We start from the raw sequence: 9,196 nt of genomic DNA on the forward strand, positions 1-9,196 counted from the left end.
GAAAGAGACTAGGGTTCAAGCATTCACTGCCATCTTTTAAGTTTTATTTGTTCTTTGAGTTTTAGGTATGTAAGGCTATTCAGAATATTGGACTATGTTCATCCACGTGCCTTACATCTTCTTTGACTCGAACTGATCTTTGAGTTGAGTCTGAATGTTCATATGATTTAAGTTTCTTGATATATTTATGATCCTAGTGAGTCCTTGCTCATATATATTTGATTATTCCTTGAAGATGTTGATGAGTTGTGTAATTGGGATATTCTTTCATGCTTTCATTCCCATGAACCCTTATTGAGTTGATAATCATGACCTTTACATACATATTTTTGAGTAAATATAATGGCTTTTATGCATTGATAAAGAGCGTGAGATGATTTGCATAATTTGATTGGATTTGAGCCTTATGAGCACATTGAGTCTTGAGAGAATTATCGAACACTAAATTAAGTGAAAGTAAACAACAAATCGAACTAAATAAACTACATACCCAGCATAGGAGAGGATTGAACCGTAAAATTGGATGTTTCCCTTGTATCCCAAAAGAGGACTTGATTTGATTGATTATGGATCCAATATTATTGATTGGTCCCTTAACTTGGCAAAGTATAGGACGGACGTGGCGACGCTCGTTGTACATCATCGACTCATAGGTGGTGGTTGTCAGATAAGAAAAACTCCCAAAGGACTAAAATGAATGGTTTGATTGGTTGAGTTGCATATTACTGAGTCTACTTCTCTTTTAAAGAATTGTTTATTCTAAAATTGTATTCCTTATTGAGTTGAGTTGACTGTGATTTTGAGTCCCTTGAGATGAGTTGATTGATGTTGAGTATGATGATCATATTTCTTTCCTGCTATTTTACATACTTGTACATTCCATGTACTGATGCTATTTGGCCTGCATTATTTTATGATGCAATACTGGTGTTAGAGATCATTAATAGGCACTCTGTTGAAGATCTATTTTCCTTTCCTGATAGTGGTAAGAGCTCCTTGATTTTTCGGAGGAACCATATTATTTCATTTTACTTTTGTTATTTTCTTTTGGGTTGCCATGGACTTGTCATTGACACTTTCTAGATAGTGATAAAAGCTTCATAGGCAGATAGATGATAATGTTGAGTTATTGTTTTGGTTTTCAAAACTATTATTTGACATGGAGTTGAGTTGATACTGGTTTTAAATACATTATTCTTCTTGAATTGTTGATTTAGTTAGCCCACTTGAATGTCTCTTTAAATCGCATCGAGTCTTCCACTGAGTGATTGAATGTGTGATTGGATGAAGTGGTTCGCTTGGGGACAAGCAATGGTCTTTGAGTGTCAGCCACACCTAGGGTACCCTCTCGGGATGTGACACTATAACACACAATCCACAAAGAAAACTATACAAAAATGACAAGCTCTCAACGTAGAGCAACTTTCCCGAAGCTTGCAAGACGAGATAACCAAGATCTAAAGAGTATTATATGAATTTAGAGGTATATTCTCTGTAATTTGGTTGCTAGAGTCATGGAAATGAAAAAGAAAATGGAGGTGACTACTATATATAAAGTTAAACAGATCTTGGGGGCCCATTTCACGTGGCTGGTTGTGCAGTTTTACAAAAATGCAAATATCTCTCTATTCTGAAGTTGTATAGACAAATGATTTGATATATTTATAATTAGACTCATATACCTTCAATTTAATAGTTGTGGGTCCCATAAATCTTTACATATTTGGAGAAAACCTATGCTACATCTGATTGAAATTTTCAAGAAATGTTTTAAAGGAACTTATGATAATTTTTGCTAACTTTTGTTTTGCAATCCGCTAAATTTCAAAATTTAAAGTACGAACTTTGAACACTTAAAATATTATATACACATAATTATTAATCTATTAATCACTCTTTATCTAACCACGAAGACACGACTTAATTTGACATTTTAAAAAGTTGGGGTGTTACATCCCCCCCCCCATAGAAACATTCGTCCTCGAATGAAAACAAACTGAGTCACATGGCTTTCTTTGGAGTTGCCAAATATTTTGGCAGAGTCTCCTCTATAAATGTGACTATCTAGGAACCTAAAATGCAAAAATCCCAACCTAGGTATCTCATAGGACGACATAAATAGTTAGGCACCATAGCCCCACATTAACAGTGCGAGCAAAAATACAACATCAACAACTATAATAATAAGCAACAATATAAAGACCAAATAGGTATCTTACCTCACTGTACTAATATAAGCTTATATGCCATCACCCTAGGATATGAAACAAGTGAGGATATTTGGAGCTCATGCCATCCTCAGCTTCTTAGGTGACCTCTTCTCTAATTCTATTTCTCCATAATACTTTAACCAAAACCACATATTTGGTTCTTAATTTTCAAACCTGTAGATCTAATATGGTAAAAAGAATTTCCCCATAAGACAAATCCTTTGGGATCTGAACATCCTCAACTGAGACAACCCGAGAAGGGTATCCTATGCTCTTTCGTAGCATCAATAAATGGAAAATCGGATAACAAATTCTAGCCCCTAAGATAACTTTTACCCATTAGCCATTCGTACTACCCTCCAAAGGATTCGATATGGCCCAATGAATCTTGCACTAAGCTTTCCCTTCTTTCCAAATCTCATAACACCCTTCATAGGTGAGATCTTTAAGAATACCCAGTCATCGACACAAAACTCTATATGCCTTCACCGTACATCTAAGTATGACTTCTGCCGCCTTTGAGATGTGAATAACCGCTCCCGAATAAGCTTAACATATTTATTTTTTGCTGTACTAAGTTTGGTCTAATCAACCCTAACTCACCTACCTCAAACCATCCAATGGGGATCTATATTTTCTCCCATAAAAATCCTCATAAATTTCTATCCTGATGCTGGAATGATAACTATTATTATATGCGAACTCAATAATAGGTAAGTGATCATCCCAACTTCCCTTAAAGTCAAGCAAACATGCCTGTAACATATCCTCGAGTGTCTGAATTATGCGCACAGCCTAACTATCTGTCTGAGGGTGAAAGGTTGTACTCAAATTAAATTGTGTCCGTAGTCCTTTCTCGAAAGACTTCCAGAATTTAGCCATATATGCTTCTCTATCAAATACATTCGTTACTGGGACACTGTGCAACCTAACAATCTCTCTAATATAGATCCTTGCATAGTCTTCATCTATAAAGCAGTCTTGACTAGTAAGAAGTGAGTTGATTTTGTTAGCCTATCAACAATTACCCAAATAGAGTCAAACTTACGATGTGACCAGGGTAACCCTGTCATCAAATCCATATTAGTTGCTTCCCACTTCCACAGAGGAATGCCTATCTCCTGGACTAGCCAGTGGGCTTTTAGTGCTCAACCTTTACCTATTGGCAACTAAGACACTGTACTGGAAACTTTACAATGTCCTTTTTCATCCCATACCACCTATAGATATCTTTAATATCATGGTACATCTTCATAGAACCTGGGTGAATATAATAACGGGAATGATGTGTATCTACCATAATATGATGTTGAAGCCCTGCAACTTTTGAAACTGTTGTACCATGGATTTACGACACTTTTAATAATTTAAACTTAAGAATGTGTATGTCTCTTAAGTGTTTGTTAGCATATTTGATGATAATTTGTTTATTTTGCAGGAAACTGAGTCAGGGAATTGATTGAGGAATCATAACACTGAAGAAGGAGCTTTTGGAGATTACAGGTCAATCCTACGACTTATAGTTACTTCTACAGGTCATAGGCATCAATCGTCTAAGTAGAGATAGAGGAATGCAGTTAAAGTGAAGTTGACGGGGTAAAGTCTATGACTCGTTCTTATTATTACAAGGCATCAAATGAAGTTGTTAAGGATAAGTGAAAGACTGAGGGAAAAATGAAGAAGACAAGTCAATTCTATGGCTCGTCCATATTCCTACGAGTCGTAGAACACACTCGTAGCTGAAGTTGCTGATGATAAAGTAATGGTTGTGTCTACGGCTCCAATTGATGAGTCGTCCTTAGTGTTACGAGTTGTAGAAAGTTGTCGTGAAAGAGAAGAGTTCCTCAGTGCAATATGATTGATTATGAGTTGGGTCTATGACTCGTCAAAGTTATTATGATCTGATGAAATGAATCATAGACCCGAACGGACTTAAGTTTCCTATGTTCTCCAAATTCATATTTACTTAGAATTATTTATCTATAAATACACTTCTTAGGTTTATTCTACTTGATGTACGTTTTTAGATTTGACAATAGATCTTGAACTACTTTTGGGATTTTATTCATGATTTATTTTAACCTAAATATTATCGATTGTGATCATGTAGTAATGAGGAGCTAATTCCACAACTGGGGTTGTGGGAACCAAGAAGAATTAACGACGTAGAACTTAATAAAAAGTAATTCTTGAATAGTGTGCATGCATGTATTATTTTTTCCTTCGTTTTGATTGCTTTTTAACGGTGGCCAACGTTAGAACTCACCATATCCTTACTTGCTGGATCAAGGAGGTAACGGATGGGAAAAAAATTTAAACAACGAGATTTGGGGTTAATCATCCTCCTCAAATTAGCTAGAAACGGATCAAGGGATAGATAAATTTGGGATCATTGGTAAGGGTTAGTAAAGCATACACTTGTAGACGGATCAAGTTGCGTAGTGAAATTCACTTATTTGCCGGATCAAGGACTTAGGTGAAATTAACTTACTAATTATACATGTAACACACTAGGTAAGGATTATTAATAAAAAGTCTACTTAGTTAAGGATTCAGGGAGAGCATATAAAATGCTAGTTTCACTTCATATTGATTTAATTCCCATTAAATCATTATTGTATTAGTTGATACTTGTTACTTGATTTGTTAATTAGTTTTATAATATTCCCTCTCTTTTTTTACGAAAATAAATTAATTACTAAAGTAAATAATAAATGATTAATCTAAAGTCTAAACCATATTCTTTGTGGGATAGACCCTAACCTTTGTTAGGTTCTATATTTGATCAACGATCGCTTTATACCTCTTTAGGGAGGTGTAATTTGAGAGTTAACAAATTTTAGCGTTGTTGCCGGGGAATAAGGCTTTTGGATTAGATTAATTTTATTATTTGATTTGTAGTCATTACTTCCTTGTTTTACATTATTTGTCTTATTGTTTATGCTGAAACAGGTTTTGATTCCTATTGTAAGCAAATACGAGAAGTCAACGCATTCCTTTGATTCCATTTAATCGTGAAATTGAAAGAGCATTACGTAGGATGGGAACAAAAACAATAACAATGATGGACACAAACTTGGTGATGGCGCAGAACCTCTTGGAAGGCACCACGACAATGCACCACAACATGCTTTGTAACATGCACCACAAAATGTCCTTATCAATCCATCAATAGAAAGAGAACGTCCTCTACCCAGACAATGCCCTGAATTTGGCATATGGAACAACTATGGGGTCAACCCTGACATCGTCAGGACTACTGGCGTGATTGTGTTACCTCCATTGCCATTGGGAACTAAGTTTAGCATCATAATAGGGCTGATTCAAATGTTTCATAGTAGAGGACTATTTTCTGGATTGCCATACGAGGATCCACACATTTATCTCCAGAATGTGGCATACGCTTTCCAGAGCAGTGATGGCGACCCAGGCCTAACTATGGATGTCATTGGACTACGTGTTTTTCGATAATCACTTACTGGCAAAGCTTCCATTTGGCTTTCCAAACTTCCATACAACTCCATTACAACTTGGGATGAATTAAACAAGGCATTCATGCAGAAGTATTTCCTAATGTCTAAGAAGTTAAAACTAACAGACATAATCAATAATTTCCAATAGCTATCTAGAGAGTCAATTAGTGGAGCTTGGGAGAGGTTTGTAAAGTATCTACGAAGCGTGCCAATACATAGAATAGCAGATGAGTCACTTCTTGAACTGTTCTACCGCGCACTTGATGATAATGGAAAAGTTGTCGTAGACACCATCACTGACGGAGCATTCTTGGCCAACACCTTCCAAGAGGTTGTAGAGAGACTTGATTATGTTACAAAGACCAACCAAGCTTGGAAAACTAGGAACACAGGTGAAGCTCTTTTACTATTCGCACAAATCATGGTCCTAACAAACAAAAGGAAGAGGTACTAGAAGAGCTTGCTTAATTAAAAACCGAACTTAAACTGGCATTTAAAAGCATGAGACTAGAGAAAATCAATGCAATTGACCATCAGCGTAGGAACCAATTCATGATGATTATGGATATGAGAAAGATTCATATTATGTGGTGCATACATCCCTCTCAGAAATTGAGATGGGGGATCCGTACTTGCAAGAATTGACGATATGATGACAAAGATGATGAAAAAGTATGACGCAACAGAGGATAATCTTAAAGAGATACAAAGTGATTTTTTCAGAATGAATCAAAAAGTTGAGTCACACTCTACATCCATAAAGCTCATTAAGCAACAATTGGGGTAGATTTCGTCATCTTTGAATCCATGCCAGAAAGGAACTTTCCCAAGTAATACAATTCAAAATCCAAATACTGACAGGCAATGCATGGGTGTGACCACCCAAAGTGGCATTCAAACAGTGGATCCAACTATGCCAGAACTTGAGGACGATGCACACGACACAGCTGTTAGTGAAGATAAAATAGAAAGCATAATTGAGGAAAAAGCAGTAGGTGAAATTAACTTACCTACTCTACATGTAACACACTAGAAAAGGATTACTAATAAAAAGTCTATGTAGTTAAGGATTCGTGGGGAACACATAAAACCCTAATTTCACTTCATATTGATTTAATTCACATTAAACCGTTACTTTATTCGTTGATGCTTGTTACTTGATTTGTTAATTAGTTTTTATAATATTACTCCCTTCTTTGCAGAAATAAATTAATTACTAAAGTAAATAATAAATGATTAATCTAAAGTCTAAACCATATTCTTCGTGGGATCGACCCTAACCTTTGCTAGGTTTTATATTTGATCAACGATCGCTTTATACCTCTTTAGGGAGGTGTAATTTGAGTGTTATCAAATTTTGGCACTGGAAATGACGCTGCTCCATCTCCAATTCCTATGACAAGACCTCTTCCTTCATTTTCGCAAAGATTGAAGAAAAAAGGCCGAATCAACTATTAGGCCATGTTGAAGCAACTTTTGGTGAATGTTACTTTGATAGAGGCACTCGAACAAATGTCGGGATATGCCAAGTTTATGAAGGATATTGTCACAAAGAAAAGAACAGTAAGCTTTGAACCAGATGATAACTTGTATCATTATAGCGCAATCGCCTCTCGCTCACTCGTCCAAAAGAAAGAGGACCCAAGCGTATTCACTATATAATGTTCCATAGGGGTATTCAACTTTGCAAAAGCGTTGTGCTATTCGGGTGCTAGCATTAACTTGATGCTACTAGAAGTGTTTCAATAATTGGGCTTAGGAGCCCCCCAATCTACGACAATGTGGCTCTTGATGGCAGATCATACTATTAAGAAACCCATGGGAATTATTTATGTTTTAGTTAAGGTTGAATCATTCATATTTCCTGCCGACTTTGTCATTCTTAACTGTGAGGTAGACTTTGATGTTCCTATCATCTTGGGTAGACCATTCTTGGTAACCAGACATGCTTTGGTAGACATCGAAACTGGCCAACTAAAGTTTCTATTAAACAATGAAGAAGTGATTTTTGATGTATGCCGATCAATGAAGTATCACAATGATCTACGAGTTGTTTCCATGATTGATGTTGTTGATGATATGCATCCAGAAATACCTATTGAGGAGAGATTGGGTGTTGAAGATCTAGCTGCTGTTGACACCCAATTTTGGCTCTCTGTGCTCAAAATTAATATCTTTAGAATTCTTGATCGTTAAAGAGCACAAAATATAATTTTTCATATAAATTTTTTATTTTTAATTTTTTTTATTAATAATTATCCTTATTTTAGGATTTTCATGAATTTATTCTCATTTTTTTCATTTTTATAATTTATGGATAAACATTTTTAGTTTTGTAAGTAATAAGATTCCTATCCATTTATTGTCATTGTAAAATTTTAATAGTCACACTATTTTATAGTCATCAACAAGCGTACACAACATAGCACTTAATTTATTCTTTACAACATAGTATATCTTCCAAAATATCAATTACATTTTTATTTTATTAGTATTTTTATTGTTATTATTATTATTTATTATTATTTTTTATTTTTGTTACATATCGATACATATATTATTTTTGTAATGATTCGTTAAATTATTTTGAGAATGATTTCTCACTCTTTAATAAAATACCTCTCTGTAAATTTAAATTGGAAATTTTGAATTATTCGGTAGCTACGGATATTTAGTTAACAGGTAATTTTGAGTAATTAATTTAATTGATAGACTAAATTATTAATTTATTTAATATCATATACCATTTATCACATATTTATTAAAATAAGTTAGTAGGACTTGTCACTTTTAGTACATAATTATTTTTTTAAAAGATAATAATTTAAAGAAAGAGGGGTTAATATTATTAGGTCACACCACAAACCACTTGCAAATCTCATTCTTCAGTCCCGCCATCAATAAGACTCACCGAAAGGGACAACAGATAAACTTATTAAAGTTCCAATTTCTGACTTTATGCATAATATTGATAATTGATGGTTATTAATCGTTATTATTATTTTATTATTTTTGTTATTTAGATGATAAGGAGTATAGAATGTGTTGGAGTAAATTGATTTTTTTTTTCACTTTGTTGTTGATGTTCAACGTGGGCATCTCTTTTTGAGATGGTGGGATCATTTAATATGAAATCTTTATGCAATAATTATTGTAGTACTAGTGCTTAAGAAATTGGAATGACACACATGAATAAAGGCATAGGAAATTTTGAGATCTCTAAAACATTTTCGTCTGATCTTCTTCCCAAAAGCCGTCGTCCCCACAAAGACTTTTCCCCTCACCCACTTTTTCTAGATAACAACCCAACAACACAAAAATAATGAACACCACTCTCTCCATTCTCTTCTCTTTTTCTCCCTCGCAAATACACCACTCTCTCCATTCTCTTCTCTTTTTCTCCATCACAAACACACCACTACCAACACCTGAAGAGAACCGATTTTTCTATCATAGAACAACCCCACGAGCTACCAGATCTACATCATAATCCCTCACAAAGTCTCCAAGGAA

Source organism: Solanum dulcamara, chromosome 3 (genome assembly GCF_947179165.1).
Source record: "Solanum dulcamara chromosome 3, daSolDulc1.2, whole genome shotgun sequence".
NCBI lineage: Eukaryota > Viridiplantae > Streptophyta > Magnoliopsida > Solanales > Solanaceae > Solanum > Solanum dulcamara.